We start from the raw sequence: 16,805 nt of genomic DNA, 5'->3' as shown, positions 1-16,805 counted from the left end.
CTATCCACTACACCACAGAGGCGGCAAGTTCAAACTCACCAATGAAAAATGAAATGTCGTATGGTTTTTAGTTCCGGGATATCCCAGAACGGGTTCGGCTCGCGAGGTGCAGGTCTTTCTATTTGACTCCTGTAGGCGACCTGCGCGTCATGATGAGGATGAAATGATAATGAAGACAACACATACACCCAGCCCCGTGCCATTGGAATTAACCAATTAAGGTTAAAATCCCCGACCCGGCCGGGAATCGAACCCGGGACCCTCTGAACCGAAGGCCAGTACGCTGACCGTTCAACCAACGAGTCGGACAACTCACCATTGTCTAGCGTCGAAAGGCCTATCGGTTGCGTCTGAAAGCTACGGTGGGCGAGCGCCGTGAGGCAATTACACGCTACTGGAACGCCAGCCGAGCACATCTACTAGCCGGAAAATTATTTTGAACTCATGGTTTTGAGGATGTGTGAACTTGTTTCGAATTAAGAAAGAAAATATCAACAATAACATTCCAAACACACAGTGACAAGGTACTTAATTCTACAGTATCTGGTCACGTGGTACGCACTCTACGTCAAATCTTCCGACCGTGACCCCGACACAGTCCCCGACCGAGCTCGATAACTGCAGTCACTTAAGTGCGGCTTGTATCCCGTATCCGGGAGATAGTGGGTTTGAACCCACTGAGGATGATTTTCCGTGGTTTCCCATTTCCACACCAGGCAAATGCTGGGGCTGTACCTTACTAAAGGCCACGGCCGCTTTCTTCCCACTCCTAGCCCTTTCCTGGCCCATCTGTGTCGGTGCGACGTAAAACAATTTTTTTTTTTAAAGCACAGCCCAGTTCAGATGATTTGGATAGTTTATTTGAGAAACCACACATGTCCAATTTCGGACAAAATAATAGCCGGGCTGAGTGGCTGAGACGGTTGAGGTGCTGGCCTTCTGACCCCAACTTGACAGGTTCGATCCTAGCTCAGTCCGGTGGTATTTGAAGATGCTCAAATACGTTTGTCTCGTGTCGGTAGATTTACTGGCACGTAAAAAGAACTCCTGTTGGACAAAATTTTGGCACCTCAGCGTCTCCGAAATCCGTCAAAGTAGTTAATGGAGCGTAATAACAATAGGATTATGATTCGGACAAAATAGGTTTAATGCATTCGTTAAAATTATACGTATTCCCTACATTCAAAGTGAAAGCAAAACTTACATGTCCGCCTCATTATAAGGGTTTTACTTGGAACTTCAAAATTTTCTCCTGGCTTACTGTTTACACACAATATGCTTTACGTCACACCGACACAGAGAGGTCATATGTCGACGATGAGAGAGGAAAGGCCTAGGAACGGGAAGGGGGCGGGCGTGGCCTTAATTATGATACAGCCCCAGCATTTGCCTGGTGTGAAAATGGGAAAACTACGGAAAACCATTTTCAGGTCTGCCGACAGTGGGGTTCGAACTGGCCTACTGATAATAAGCAGACATATCTGAGGAACTTGAAAAACAGGCATGACAAGACATTCTCTTGGCGGTATTGTTAACGGAAAATGCTCTGAATTTTGGCTTTAATGCTGTTGCCTGAAGGGAGATTTTAAAGTGAAACTTTTTAAGTTTACATAAGTTAAGTCGGATATGTACAGTAGTGTGCTTAAATGTTGGTAAGCATTAAATGACCCCCTTATATGTCAAGAGTTTACTTATTTGAGAAATCACACATATCCAGTAAATTTCAGTCCCTTTATCACTCTTTTTTGAAAACTTACCTTATTTTCCAAAAATGATCAGAATTATTACAAAAGATCTGATAAATAATTGGTATACAAACCAGACACGAATTCCAAACATTAGAATTTATAGGTAGTTTTTCCCACTTTTCTCAAAACTAGGTAGTGCTTTCTCAAATATCCGATTCACTTGTTCTGTTTTTTAAACATATCCCGTAGTTTTCGAGTAATTCATAAAATTCAGATCATAATCGTAATAATAATGGAACTTAGTTCTTTATTGCAAATTAGTTAGTCCATTTGATACTTCAGATTAATTTTAATTTTTTCTTCTTGAATTAACCGACTAGATATTGTCCGATAATTTTGTTCCAAATTGGTATATATTTGTTCAGCTCCATGACTAAATGATTAACATGGGTCTGGGGGTTCCCCGGTTCAATTCTAGGCCAGATTGAGGATTTTAGCATACATACATTACATTACATACATTATCATTATAGACTGTTATGCCTTTCAGCGTTCAGTCTGCAAGCGTCTGAGAATTTACTAAACGTCGCCACAATCCTCGATTTGCAACTAGTGTTGTGGCCTCATTTAGTTCTATACCTCTTATCTTTAAATCGTTAGAAACAGAGTCTAACCATCGTCGTCTTGGTCTCCCTCTACTTCTCTTACCCTCTATAACAGAGTCCATTATTCTCCTAGGTAACCTATCCTCCTCCATTCGCCTCACATGACTCCACCACCGAAGCCGGTTTATGCGTACAGCTTCATCCATCGAGTTCATTCCTAAATTAGCCTTTATCTCCTCATTCCGAGTTCCCTCCTGCCATTGTTCCCACCTGTTTGTACCAGCAATCATTCTTGCTACTTTCATGTCTGTTACTTCTAACTTATGAATAAGATATCCTGAGTCCACCCAGCTTTCGCTCCCATAAAGCAAAGTTGGTCTGAAAACAGACCGATTTCAATGCGAGAGTTGGGAATAGAGCTGAAGGATACAAAAGGGTGATTGGTAAATGTGGGGAAGATATGGAAGCTAATGGGAATGGGAAGCGTTTGCTGGACTTCTGTGCTAGTATGGGTTTAGCTGTTACGAATACATTCTTCAAGCATAAGGCTATTCACCGCTACACATGGGAGGCTAGGGGTACCAGATCCATAATAGACTATATCTTAACAGACTTTGAATTCAGGAAATCTTTTAGGAATGTACGAGTTTTTCGGGGATTTTTCGATGATACAGACCATTATCTGATCTGAAGTGAACTAAGTATCTCTAGGCCTAGGGTAGAGAAAGTGAAATCTGTCTGCAAACGAATAAGGGTAGAAAATCTCCAGGACGAGGAAATTAGACAGAAGTACATGGATTTTAGCATTCATCGGTTAATTCCTCAAGCTTGGGGCCTGGATGCTTGTGCCGTTAATAACATTAGAATTCATCTCAGATAGGGTCCTATACTCACCGACGCGCAGGTCTTCTACAGGGCGTCAACTCGAAAGACCTGCACCAGGCCTCTCCCGAGGACACACACCTAAATATATAAAATAAAAACTTGTACATTTAAGTATATTTCTCTTTCATTTTGTTTTCTACGAAATTTGAGAAGTGGTTCGAGGGCTGAAACGGGGTCCAGTCAGCCTCGAGAGGTCAACTGAGTTCAATTCCCTCCTAAGCCATGCTAGAAGTGGTTTTGCATGGTTTCCCACTTCTCCACGCAAATGCTGGTATGATACCTAACTTGAGGCCACGGCCGTTTCCTTCCCTTTTCCTTGTCTATCCCTTACACTCTTACCATCTCCCCTCAAGGCCCCAGTTCAGCATACCAGGTTGAGGCCACCTGGGCGAGGTACTGGTCCTCCTCGCCAGTTGTATTCCCCGAACCAAAGTCTCACGCTCAGGACACTGCCCTTGAGGCGGTAAAGGTAGGATCCCTCCCTGAGTCCGAGGGAAAATCCAACCCTGGAAGGTAAATAGATTAAGAAAGAAAGAACATATGTTTTACGTATTTATTTATTTATTTATTTATTTAGCGCATGGCTTTTAGTCCTGCGAGCGTCTTAGGTCATGTTTGGCTCGCCAGTCTGTGGTGTAGCTGCTTTTCCCGTTACACCCTATGGGGTTGAGCTAAATGTACCGCTGTGTGAGGGTGTCCATGATTTTAAGTGTAATTGTACAGTCTAGAAATGGGAAGGAAGCAGCCGTACCTTGGGAAAAGTACTATCCCGTCATTGACCTGGAGTTGAAATGAGAAACCACGAGAAATAAAAATTGAGGATAGTCGATGGGGGCATTCTGACCCACCTGTCTCCCGAGTACAGTGATAGCAGCCATAAATGGCCGTGCTGCAACGCATTAGGCTAACTTGTTTGGTAGAATAATAATAATAATAATAATAATAATAATAATAATAATAATAATAATAAAAATAATAATCATACGGTTTTCGTGCGTTTAGTAGTTTATGGTCCTGGAACTGCTAGAATTTCGGTTAACGGTAGCTACGTAAATAGTTTTATGCAAATGTGTCTCACACATTTAAGCGATCCTAAACCGACGAACTATCAGGGGCTCGATCCTGCATCCTGGAGTACAGGAGTCAGGTGGCTTCGCACGTTTGTGCATCCTTGCAATTTCAAACAGCCACGCACGATACATTATTCCGTGCTGATGGCATAAACCAAGTAACATCACTACAAAACGGTTTTGTTCCCTATACTATTAGGCTTTATCCATGTCCACCTGTCCAGTGCCCACCCAACTCGCGCGCTTGTGTAGCTCCCCCTGTCACGTGGGCTGTACCGCTGTTCGCTCGGTCTAGTGGGGGCCGTGCCGTGCTCGTCAGTTGGCTGGCGGCAGTGCAAGTGAGAGTGTGGTGCGTGTGTACAGTGCAGTGGTGTAGTGTGGAGTGTGCCTATCGACCAGACAGAGAACACTCGGAATATCCCGGCAACAAGGTAAGAGAACTCTCCCTTCCTGTCTATAAAATCAATCTAATTTCACATCGAGCTAAATCATAAATTTATAATTTACTTCTGCTTATTTCTCATTATTATACAATATATTTTTACAGTTGTTTCTTGATTATACTTAGACAATATCGTGCTCTGTTTTGAGATTTGAATTTACAAAGAAGTTATCTTCAGCCTGAAAATTTTGGCTGGGTGATGTTTTCTTTCGACTTCTGGCTCTTGTAATTTATATTATTTCCTTTAGACCCACATAACATACGGCAATAGCGAAGGCAAAATTTTAAATTTGATTCGAAGCGGGAGGTTTTGAAGATGGTTTTGACATTCTTTACTGCTGTTTTTACCCCGTTCACATTATTTTAATTTCTGGTTGATAATATATCGTGTATTTTAGTAAATTGATATTGCTGCAAAAGGATTGTTTTCCTCCTCCAGAATTTTGCGTCTAATAATTTCTTGTGTGGGAAGACCTAAAATGTGATGAGGACTATTAAAATGAGGAAGATATGTTGTAGGACTGCATATTTTTATAAGGAAGGTACAATTTCACTTTTCTTGTAATTTTTAATACACATTGCACATTATTGAAACTCAGTAGTTGAAGTCTAGGAGAACAACTTTTGACCTTATATGCCGTGAATTATTTATCTCATACATTGGTGACAACTTCATGGTATGCATAAATGAATTTGAATTATTTTGAAGAATCTGTGTTTAGAAAAGAGAACAAGAAGATACCACGATTATAATTCATGTAGATTGTTATAGTACCTCTTCTAACATCGAGAATATGATTACTGAAAGGTGTTTCACCTGCTCCTTCTAACAAGTTATTATGAAGACATTTTAATAACTAATCCTCTGCAACTAAGCAAATGTTTGAGTCGATAAGAAGACCAAACGCAGGAATGTTTGGGTGCAATGAAATATTTTAACTTTAGAGTGAAGACAGTTAAGAAAGAGATGCCTTCTGGTGTTAACTTCATGTTTGTTTACTGGGAAACGGTGAGATAAATCCACGACTCATGTGTGTGTTTACTACTACTCGGAGTGAGTCTTTCTCTCTGCGTGAGATCCCGCTAGAGTTCCTATTTTTATACCTGCACGTGATGTATGAATGGGGGAGTGGACCGTCCATTCAAATTGAATATATTATGGAGCTATTATACCAGTGGTCGCATGTTTTTTTCTTTTCTCTTGCCGCAGGCAGTGCTGTCGTAATTCTTTCCTGTTTTCTCCTATTCGTCCTACATCTTGAAATTTATGATGACATTGGTAATAATTATTGTTCTTTTAAACAGTCTAACATAGAGATCGCTGGCCCATATGTTGAAAGTGGAGTACCGCCAAGGTGATCTTCAAAAAATTTGAATGCCTAACTAAGTGGCTAAGTGGCTCAGACGGTTGAGGCCCTGGCCTTTTGACGCCAAGTTGGCAGGTTCGATCCTGGCTCAGTCCGGTGGTATTTGAAGGTACTCATATACGTCAGCCTCGTGTCGGTAGATTTACTGGTACGTAAAGGAACTCTCGCGCGACTAAATTCCGGCACCGCGGCGTCTCCAAAAACCGTGAAAGTAGTTAGTGGGACGTAAAGCCAATAACATTATTATTATTATTATTATTATTATTATTATTATTATTATTATTATTACAACCAGTGACAGCAATTCACTGAAATCTAGGAAATGTAATTAGTGATAGATAGATAGATATTTATTGTATAAATAACACATTTGTTGACCTTAATTGCGTGTGTTTTTAAAGTTTCTGCAGTCATTGTGTGTGTGTGTGTGTGTGTGTGTGCGTGCGTGTGAAGGTAACATTGCCGATACCGGGTGTAGGAAGTAATACATTAGAAATCTTTGGTAAATGTGTTTTCACAGAAGAATACTGGCAAGGAGATGGATCGGATTAAATTGATAAACTGTTCGAGTAATCCAAATCCTGTTCATGTAGTTTCAGAGGAAGGGGTATGTGTTGGGACAGAATAGTTAGAAGAGGTCAAGAAATATTGTAATTGGAGTGAATGTTGAATGTAATAGTATCACAGAGATGAAAAGGCTAGGCCGATTAAATTGTGCAGTCGGTTAGACATGGGCCTTCTGTTTGCAAGAAAACGGGTTCATTCCTGGCTGAGGTCGGCGATATTCAAGGGTGTGTTGTTGGCTTCCAACACGTTAAAGAGCTCATTAGCACAAAATTCTGATATCTCGCACTCTCTTAACATTTATAGAAATAATAATAATATAATATAATAATTCATGTACCGCGTGCTGTAATTTTGATCTGACAACATTTATGCTGCCTGGTCATCAATTTATACACTTCATTTTTCCCTACTAGTTGAGAGGATATTGAAAACGTACAGCCTGTTTTCCAGTCAGTTACAGGGGCAGGGTGGAATGAATGAAGCCCTTTTCTTGCGGCGAGGATGGGAATTGTGCTGGCTGCTGAGGCCTGTCGCACTTCTCTGGGGCAATGATTAAAGCCTGACAAATGAAATGAAATGAAATGGTAGTGGAGAGTGTTGCTGGAATAAAAGATGACAGGGAAAACCGGAGTACCCGGAGAAATACCTGTCCCGCCTCCGCTGTGTCCAGCACAAATCTCACATGGAGTGACCGGGATTTGAACCACGGAGCCAGCGGTGAGAGGCCGACGTGCTGCCGCCTAAGCCACGGAGGCTCCTGAGAGGATATTGTTGAGTGTTAATTAATTTTGTCGCTCTGGCACCGAGCGACACTACGAGACGTAGTATTGAATTAGGCTCCTTTTCGCTTTTAAAAATCTGCCTCTACCGAGTTTTAACCCAAGATCTTAGTATCGAGAGGGTTGACACACAAACACTGAGGCAGCTACTCAGCTAGTGCAGTTCTTCTTCTTCTTCTCCTTCTTCTTCTCACAGGAGGTTGGGGACCATCGTAAAGTACAGCAATTATTTCTACTTTCCGCCTCTTGTATCGTGGATGTTAATCCACTGTCGAAAGTTCATCGCCCACAACAACAGTGATCTCCCGACAAATTTTCCTCAGCCGGGTGGCAGGATTGAGTACCGGGGCGGAGAATTGTACTTAAAAAATCAGTATGATAAAATCTCAGTGTATCCCCCCTCAGGGCATTAACAATAATATCAGACAGGTAAACATTAACTGCAAAATTGAACTACCTTAGTGTTATCACGAACAAGACTTAAGAGTATTTTTAACTTGTGTTCTACTGCTCGTCCATAATTATGTAACTCCGGGGCTTGTCACTCGGTTACTGTGGAGTGCCATACGGGTTCGTAACATCATGCAGAATCAGAGCGATCGCGTCTGGTGTGCGATTCCACGCTAATCCATACTCCACTCACACTCGAGAGTACGCTACAGTCAAGCTAAATATATAAACTCTTATGTAATTGATGCAATTTTGCTGTCAATAATGAAGATATATATATATATTTTTTTGCTAGTTGCTTTACGTCGCACCGACACAGATAGGTCTTATGGCGACGATGGGAGCGGGAAAGGCTAGGAGAGGGAGGGAAGCGGCTGTGGCCTTAATTAAGGTACAGCCCCAGCATTTGGCTGGTGTGAAAATGGGAAACCACGGAAAACCATCTTCAGAGCTGCCGACAGTGGGGTTCGAACCTACTATCTCCCGAATACTGGATACCGGCCGCACTTAAGCGACTGCAGCTATCGAGCTCGGTAATGAGGATTATTAAATAAATAATTTTACACTATTTACGTTTTAATTTGGTCCACCCAACGACTCACGTATGTATTAATATTTTGTAACTAGCATATGTCTCTAGGTTATGTTAGCCGGGTGGTGTGTAAAAACGGCAGGACAGTTCCCCCGTTGAAAAGGTCCTAGGGAGAACACTGAACAATCCTCCCCTTTCACGATCAATTTTCTCTTCTATCCTTCCCTCTATGATTAGGCTGTCGTTTCTGAAGATGTGACCGAAATACGCTGCTTTCCTGAGTTTTTTCGAGTGTTAAGACTCCTCATAGTTTCCCTGACACGGCGGAGTAGCTCCTTGTTAGTAATGTGATCTTTCATTTTTTTCTTTGTGTTTATCCTATCTGTCTTATGTCGCTTCAACACTTGACAGGTCTTACGGCAACGATGGGATAGCACCGGATCGTTAATTAAGGTACATTCCTAGCACATACCTGCATAAAAATGGGAAAACTACGGAAAACCATCAGGACTGCCGGTGAAATGAAATGTCGTATGGCTTTTACTGCCGGGATATCCCAGGACGGGTTCGGCTCGCCAGGTGCAGGTCTTTCTATTTGACACCTGTAGGCGACCTGCGCGTCGTGATGAGGATGAAATGATGATTAAGACAACACATACACCCAGCCCCCGTGCCATTGGAATTAACCAATTAAAGTTAAAATCCCCGACCCGGCCGGGAATCGAACCCGGGACCCTCTGAACCGAAGGCCAGTATGCTGACCGTTCAGCCAACGAGTCGGACAGGACTGCCGGTGGTAGGGTTCGAACAAGCTACGTAGTCAACTCACCCAGTGAAGACGTGATCTGTCCATGGGATCTGTGATACATCCATACTTCAGAAGCATGTAATAGGTTCATTGACGGAGCCTTCAGTGTCCTTCCTTCAACACCTTGAAGCAACACCGATAGTACTTTACAACAGTGAGGGGATAATCGATTAATAATCGAATGGGTTTCAAAAATCATTCAGATGTATCGCATAGAATATTCGGGTGCCTCATGAACCAAGTTTTCTGTTTAAGTGTGTCGGATGGATAATCGATTGAAATAAGCGAATAGATGAACTCTTATGAAAAATAGAAGTACACCTTCTTCCAAACGTTGAAACTAAATGGGTGAATTAACTGTCTTAATAACATCACTTTTCATTCTATTATTTCGAAAGCATTCACTATTCAATTGCCTCATTCATTCGAATGCAGTTCCGAATGAATAATCGAAAAAATAATCGAATGAAAAATTCACTGTTCGATTGCCTCATTGATTCGAATGGAATTTCGAGTGAATAATCGAATGAAAAAAGCACTGTTCGATTAATTCGAATGGAGTTTCGAATGAATAATCGAAAAAATATTCGGATGAAACAATATTCACTCTTCGATTGCCTCATTAATTCGAATGGAGTTTTGAATGAATATTCGAAAAAGAATCAGTTAGAAAAATATTCACTATTCGATTGCCTCATTCATTCGAACGAATAATCTAAAAATAATCGAATGGGAAATAGAAGTGAAATAATCGAATGAGCGATTATTTTGTATTAGATTATCGCATCAGTACTTCACGACACTCAAACAATCTTCGAATCGGAGGTTGCGATTGTACTCAAGATGTTTTAATTGCATAAACACGTGTGGATGTAGAAATGTTTCTGCCCGCATCTGCTATCAGATTGTGACTCATGAACACTGAAGCTCTGAGACAGCTACTCAGCTAGTGTAGTTCTTCTAGTGTCTTCTTTTCACAGAAGGTTGGAGACCATGGCAGAGTTACAGTAATTATTTCTACTTTGCGCCTCCTGAATAGTCGATGTTGGTATATAGCAGGCTCGTAATGCGAGTAAGAAAGGTGCTCTCGTTCCTGAGGTCAGTTTTTCAATTCAGGCTTTGTTGTATGAACTAGAAAACAGTAAATGAAATAAAATGGCATATGGCTTCTAGTGCCGGGAGTGTCCGAGGATATGTTCGGCTCGCCAGATGCAGGTCTTTTGATTTCTCGTCCGTAGGCGACCTGCGCGTCGTGATGAGGATGAAATGATGATGAAGACGACACAAACACCCACCCGGGACCTCTGTGATCAAAGGCCAGTATGTTAACCATTTAGCCATGGAGCCGGACTAAAATAAAGTAATAGCGTTGTTATCCGTCCATTACAGTAAATTGGCGGAATCATAAAATTGTGAATTTCTATTATACTTCCAGAAATGCAGCATTTCCCTCAACTCTCCCTCTCTCTCTCTTCTTGAATGCGTTTAGTCGAGCCCAGTTTGATTGTCCTAAAATTGTCCAGCTAGCAATTCAATATATCTGTAACGAATTTGATAATTGTTTTCGTATTTTGGAAGAAAATAAGTTATTTAACATGAAATATAACCCCTGTCAACTAAGTGTGGAATCAGTGTTTCTGGTATTCAAGAGGAATGTTCAGCTCATGGCTCCAGTGAACTGTCCGGTATAAGAATGTCAGGAACTTAACCAATCAACAGCTGCCTGCTAACACAATATTTGAGTTTAATTTCGCTGGGTTTAGCCATGCTGATACTTGGTATGCCGACCCCGCGGTGTAGGGGTGGCGTGCCTGTCTCTTACCCGGAATCCCCGGTTTCGATTCCCGATCAGGTCAGGTATTTTTACCCGGATCTGAGGACTGGTTCGAGGTCCACTCAGTACTACGTGATTACAACTGAGGAGCTATCTGACGGTGACATGGCGGCCTCAGTCTAGGAAGACAAGAATAACGGCCGAGAGTATTCGTCATGCTGACCACACGACACCTCATAATCTGCAGGCTTTCGGGCCTGTTGCGCCATGGGTATTTTTTAATACTTGAGATCTTATAAACACTTGACTACGTGTACGTATTTCTTTCCCTATCGGAGAACAACAGTTTTTTGTGGAGCAATTTGCTCTACATATTTACAACTGAGCAGCTTATCACTTTAATTTTATGGCATCTAACGTGCACTCGCTCTTATACAAAACGTAACAGTAAGATAAGGTACGAGCAAATTTTCAGGATACACTCCTCACAGCTCGAAGAAAATATATTGTACGGACATTGGTCCGGAAATGCTTTATTTCCACGTCAGAACTCTACGTAGTACATTAATCAAGGGAAAGAAACAAGAACGTAATAGCAAACAATTTATGAAAACCGAGCGGGTTGGCCGTGCGGTTAGGGGCGCGCACACCCCCTGTGGGCTGGGGCAGTAGAATAACACCCACGGTATCCCCTGCCTGCCGTAAGAGGCGACTAAAAGGTGCCCCAGGGGCTCTCAACTTGGGAGCATGAGTAGGCGACCACGGGGCTCTTAGCTGAGTCCTGGCATTTCTTCCACTTACTTGTGCCTGGCTTCTCACTTTCATCTATCCTATACGACTTGCCATGTTCTTGTTCTTTTCCGACCCCGACAGTATTACAGCACTCGAGGCCTAAGGAGTCTTTCATTTTCATGCCCTTTGTGGCCCTTGTCTTGTTTTGCCCGATATCTTCATTTTTCGAAGTGTCGGAACCCTTCCATTGTTTCTCTCCGACTCCTTGGCTGAATGGCCAGCGTTGAGGCCTTCCAGCCGGATCGGGGATTTTAATCGCGTGTGATTAATTCTTACGGATCGGGGACTGGTTGTTTGTGTTTGTGCCAACACTCTCCTCTTCATATTCACACAACACACTACACTACCAACCACCACAGGAATAATCAAGTGATTACATCACTCCACATAGAGTTGGCGTCAGGAAGAGGATCCTGCCGTAAAACAGAGCCAAATTCACATGTGCGACACAGCTCGCACCGCGACCCCACAAGGTGTGCGAAAAGCGCTAGATAAAGAATAAGAATAAGAAGAGGATGGTTGCCTAGTTGTACTTCCTCTTAAAACAATAATCACCACCACCACCACCACTTAGCGGCATGCAGCTGTGAGCTTGCATTCGAGATATAGTGGGCTCGAACTCCACTGTCGGCAGCCGTGAACATGGTTTTCCATGGTTTCCCATTTTCACACGAGGCAATTGCTGGGGCCGATTCCTTTACACTCCTAGGCCTTTCCTATCCCATCGTTGCCATAACACCTACCTCTGTCGGTGCTGTGTAAAGCAGATTGTAAAAAAAAATACAAACAATGTGACAGCACATCAGGGATTCAGTACGATGGCGGATTGATGTACCGGTATACAGGGTGTATCCGTGATGATGTTACAAACTTTCATCACGTTTTGAATTCTGGTCATTGGATGATTTTTGGAATTTTTGAATTGTCGTTACATTTCGTCTCATTTCGTTCCATTAGGGGCGATGACCTAGATGTTAGGCCCGTTTAAACAGCAAGCATCATATCATCATCGAAATGACGTACCCTTGCGTCAATGCAGGCCTGACATCGTCGCACAAACAAACTTCTGTCCTACCCGTTCGATTATCCACGGTATCGTTTGAACAGCGTCGCAGGCAGCGATAATTTTTGCCCATTGATTCTCCTCAGTCACGACAGGTGTCTCATAAACAAGGCTTTTTGCTTTAACTTTTGACTGCCGGCCGCAGTGGTGAAGTGGATACGGCGTTGGTCTACTAATCCCCAGTTAACGGATTCAAACCCGACTGAGGTCGGTGGATGTTACAGGTGTTTAAAAGTGACAACGCTATGTCGTTGGCTTCCGGCACGTTAAAGAACTACTGCGGGACGAAATTCCAACACCCCGGCGTCTGTTAAGAACGGACGGACGTTAAACAACTTGGATTATTTAATAACTTTTGACTCGAACATTTCCAGACTACGGTTCCTTATTTCAAATTGATCCACTTGCCGTCCTCCACCATCCCTGAAAGTATGTGACATGATCACAGTTACACCCTGTATAACAATGCTAACGGTGGGCAGTTTGAACATGTAAAGTAAGAAAGTATCCGGAGAAGAACCTGTGCCACCGGGCGAGTTGGCCGTGCGCGTAGAGGCGCGCGGCTGTGAGCTTGCATCCGGGAGATAGTAGGTTCGAATCCCACTATCGGCAGCCCTGAAGATGGTTTTCCGTGGTTTCCCATTTTCACACCAGGCAAATGCTGGGGCTGTACCTTAATTAAGGCCACGGCCGCTTCCTTCCAACTCCTAGGCCTTTCCTATCCCATCGTCGCCATAAGACCTATCTGTGTCGGCGCGACGTAAAGCCTCTAGCAAAAAAAAAAAAGGACCTGTGCCCACTCCGCTTTGTCCAGCACAAGTCTCACATGGGATGACCGGGATTTGAACCACGGAACCCAACGGTGAGAAGCCGGCGCGCTGCCGCCTGAGCAACGGAGGCTGTCCTATAATAAATGATACTACTGCATTGTTTTTTATTAAATTACCCAATACATAGCAGTAAAAGTAGCACTTAGAATCATTAATAAACGGAAAAATGAACTCCACTTTTCGCTAGAACTAATAAGGCAAATAAAAATATTCAGACTACCTAACTTTACTGTTTCTGAAAATAATCGGTCATGGTTTTCTGCTTTTGTGCCCTGCATTTTTAGTGTTTTTGATATCGCGGTTAAGCCGCAACGCGGTTGATCCGACTGCGGTAAATCGAGACTTGAGTGTAAAGCGTTACCGAATACGTGTCCATATAAAATATGTTTTTCTACGTGTGAGGAATGTACCTTATTGGTACACACTGTATAAATTCACCAGAATAGCTCCGACATCTTTAATAATACGTTTGACCAAAGACCGCACAATCAACTGGACATAGCACTGTTATTCTGATGAAGCCAACATCCGACATATTGAAACTCCAGCCCAAAGAATTTAAATGCAAAAATTAAACTATATTTACTTACTGGTGGTTTTGTTCTCTGTACAGGTTATGATGTCCGCATCTGTAGTGTATTGGTTAGTGTGATTAGCTGCCACCTCCCCCGGAAGTTCGGGTTCCATTACCAGCTCTGCCACGAAATTTGAAAAGTTGTACCAGGACTGGAACGGGGTCCACTGAGCCTCGAGTGGTCACTTGAGTAGATGGTGTTCGATTCCCACCTCAGACCCTTGTTCAGCATAGCAGTTGAGGCTGCCTTGGCGAGGTACTGGTCTTCCTACCTAGTTGTATTCCCGACCAAATATCTCACGCTCAGAACACTGCCCATGAGGTGGTAGAGGCGGGATCCCTCTGAGTCCAAGGTAAAAACCAAACCCTGGAGGGTAAACGGATTTAATAATACAGTCGAACCTCTATTACTGGAATTTTCAGTATCTCGAAGTAACTTAAATTTTCCGTCCGTATTTTCAATTTTTCGCGTGTATTTATTTCTCTATTACTCGAAATTCGGTTACACGAATTTTTCGATTTCCTCCCTTAAAGCAAAACTTACTCTAACTCGAATTTTGTGCAATATTAACTGTGCGATACGGCATTTGTGGTTTGTGAGGAACAGTTAACAAGTAAAGAAAGGGTTACAGTGATGCTGGGAGCTAATATGTAGGGAACCGAAAAACTAAAATTTCTAGTGATCGGAAAATCGGTGAAGCTTCTGCTGTTTCTCGGGTGTCAATAAATTACCAATCACGTACGAAAGCAACGCCCGAAGTCGCGGATGACAAGCTCCGTTTACGAACTCGGTTGCGCGGTACTGACGAGAAGTTTCAACGTGAATAGAGGAAAGATTAACCGTAACAAACAGAAGGGAACAGATTGTTTTTCCAAAGGTGTTAATCGAGGTATGTTTTATCTATCTCTACTGTATCCCATCTTCTAAAAATTTACTATAATAAGGGTTATAATTAAAGTGATGCCGTAAAATAGAGTTTGTCTATATATTTTTTAAATACGGTACTTTTAAAAATAATGCATTCAGTATTAGCCCGTAGATGCATACGATTTAATTATGTGCTATCGTGGTGGTATACATGCTCAAAAAACGATATTCTCTATATGTCGAAATTTCGATGACTCGAAATAAAATTTAGCTCCCGAGGTGATTCGAGATATCACTGTAGTAATAATAATAATAATAATAATAATAATAATAATAATAATAGTTTATGATTTCTTTCATATTTATGAATTTTTATCATTTCTTATTTAATTTTGTAATTATTCAATAAAATAATCAAAATAAGTACAGCCCGTGTTCAAGATTCTCTGCAGGTAAATTCTGGGGGTCGTTAAATGATTTTTAAAAATTTACTTTACGTCGCTCCAACACAGATAAGTCTTATGGCGGCGATGGGTTGGGAAAGGGTCACGAGTGAGAAAGAAGCGATCGTGGCGTTAATTAAGGTACAGCTTGTTGCTTGTTGTGGAGATGAGAAACCACGGAAAACGATCTCCAGGACTGCCGACAAGTGGGGTAATGAAATGGCGTATGGCTTTTAGTGCTGAGAGTGTCCGAGGACAAGTTCAGCTCGCCACATGCAGGTCTTTTGATTTGACTCCCGTAGGCCACCTGCGCGTCGTGATAAGGATGAAATGATGATGAAGACGACACATACACCCAGCCCCCGTGCCAGCGAAATTAACCAATTATGGTTAAAATTCCCGACCCTGCGGGGAATCGAACCTGGGACCCCTGTGACCAAAGGCCAGTACGCTAACCATTTAACCATGGAGCCGGACGTTTGAACTCGCTATATCCCGAATGGAAGCTGACAGCTACGTCACTCAAACCGCGCGGCCACTAGCTCGGTAGTTATATTACTTCTTCTTCTTCTTAATCTGTTTACCCTCCAGGCTTAGTTTTTCCCTCGGACTCAGCGAGGGATCCCACCTCTACCGCCTCAAGGGCAGTGTCCTGGAGCGTCAGACATTAGGTCGGGGGATACAACTGGGGAGAATGACCAGTACCTCGCTCAGGCGGCCTCACCTACTATGCTGAACAGGGGCTTTGGTGGGAGATGGTAAGATTGGAAGGAAGCGGCCGTGGCCTTAAGTTAGGTACCATCCCGGCATTTGCCTGGAGGAAAGTGGGAAACCACGCGAAACCACTTCCAGGATGGCTGAGGTGGGAATCGAACACACCTCTACTCAGTTGACCTCCCGAGGCTGAGTGGACCCCGTTCCAGCCCTCGTACCACTTTTCAAATTTCGTGGCAGAGCCGGGAATCGAAGCCGGGCCTGCGGGGCTGGTACGTTATATTACTACAGGTAAAAATTAACTGGTACACGTTATATGATATTTTTGTTTAATTTCGCTGGTTTAAGCCATGCTGGTAGTAGTCCTCAGAGATTTCACCACTTGTGTGTATTTCTTTTTCTGTGAGGGAATAACAGCTGTTAACTTGGAGCTATTTCCTCTATTTATAAGTGAGCAGCGTTTGAATGCAGTAGCCGGGCGTGTGAGTGCAATGACTCATACGTACCGTACTGTACAGTGGGACAACAAAAAAAAAATGGCTGGGAGGAAGAGG

The 16,805-nt window shown here is 42.8% G+C and overlaps 1 protein-coding gene across 1 annotated transcript in view; it reads left to right on the top strand.

Moving 5' to 3' along the window:
- Positions 1-4,545: 4,545 nt before the first annotated feature.
- The window catches only part of LOC136873813 (uncharacterized), a 902,018-nt gene continuing 889,758 nt past the window's right edge, over positions 4,546-16,805 (top strand). Inside the window, exon 1 of the mRNA XM_067147067.2 lies at positions 4,546-4,679. The gene's annotated coding sequence lies outside the window, so the exon portion shown is untranslated. The remainder of the gene's footprint in view (positions 4,680-16,805) is intronic.

Source organism: Anabrus simplex, chromosome 5, assembly GCF_040414725.1.
Source record: "Anabrus simplex isolate iqAnaSimp1 chromosome 5, ASM4041472v1, whole genome shotgun sequence".
In the NCBI taxonomy this organism is placed as follows: Eukaryota; Metazoa; Arthropoda; class Insecta; order Orthoptera; family Tettigoniidae; genus Anabrus; species Anabrus simplex.
The sequence above is the reverse complement of the archived record's forward strand: the minus strand, read 5'-3'. Positions and strand labels throughout refer to the sequence as shown.